We start from the raw sequence: 1,002 nt of genomic DNA on the forward strand, positions 1-1,002 counted from the left end.
GGTTCATAAGTTCTTGGTCTTGTCTTCTGCTTTTGAAACAAAAGTAGGGTTTTGTTTGTTTGTTTGTTTGTTGGCTTTTTAAAATCGCTTTATTAACTTCACAGTATGTAATGAGCATCTTTCCATGCAATAGGTAAAACTCTCCTGCTGACAGAAACTTACATATTCAGTCAAAACACAGCATTTTATTAGAAGCTGGTAATAGGAGACCCATGAGGAAAAGTAACACCAAAAGGTTTACAACGAAGGTACATCATAAACATGGAAGTCTAGGAAGCAGGTGTGTCTTCCTATTAACTTCAGGGAAAACATCAGCATTCAAGGCATATGGCAAAACTCATCATGATAGTCCTAGTGAGGGGGTCAGTGCTAACTGCCTGCAGACTATGACTCAACTGCTTTTCCCTCAGCTCTTGCATGAGTTGTTTCATCTCCTCCCCAAGCCTTTCCATACTCTTCTCTCCCATCCTTGCTTGTGGCTCTCCAAGCCTCTGAATCATATCCCGTCTATACTGCAGGATGGGTTGCCTAACACGGAACCGCCTACGATTTCCTCTAAGCACAGTATTCACCAGCTTCCAAAGGGAGGGCCAAGGGCTCTCCTTTATTAGCATCTTGCTTCTTTTCGTCCTTTTTTTCATTTTCCTTGTTGGCATTTTCCATGTTGAGATTTTTTTCTGCTTGTTCCTCTTTGGATGCTCTTGCTCCTAGGAGACAAGAGAAGGAACTGGGCCTGTCTTTGCTGTCACCTCCTCCCACTTCTCAGTGAGTACAACACTGGGGGACACTTGGACCACAGACCTGCTCCTCTTCTGCTCCCACCTCCTACTCCTGGGGCTGCCTCTGGCCTGCATGCCCTCAGGACTACAGGGACCTGATACGGAGAAGGGAACAATTAAAAGCTGTGAAACAAAAGTTCTTCGAAATTAGTTTTTTTCATAGACTTTCTAGGGTTAAGTCACTTAAGAATTACTAGAACATCTCACCCATGAAAGGTGATTA

At 43.6% G+C, this 1,002-nt stretch overlaps 1 pseudogene; it reads right to left on the reverse strand.

Moving 5' to 3' along the window:
- Positions 1-318: 318 nt before the first annotated feature.
- LOC105310904 lies at positions 319-758 on the reverse strand (annotated as a pseudogene).
- Between the last annotated feature and the right edge of the window lie 244 nt (positions 759-1,002).

The sequence above is a fragment of the Pteropus vampyrus genome, unplaced genomic scaffold (genome assembly GCF_000151845.1).
Source record: "Pteropus vampyrus isolate Shadow unplaced genomic scaffold, Pvam_2.0 Scaffold15941, whole genome shotgun sequence".
Lineage (NCBI taxonomy): Eukaryota > Metazoa > Chordata > Mammalia > Chiroptera > Pteropodidae > Pteropus > Pteropus vampyrus.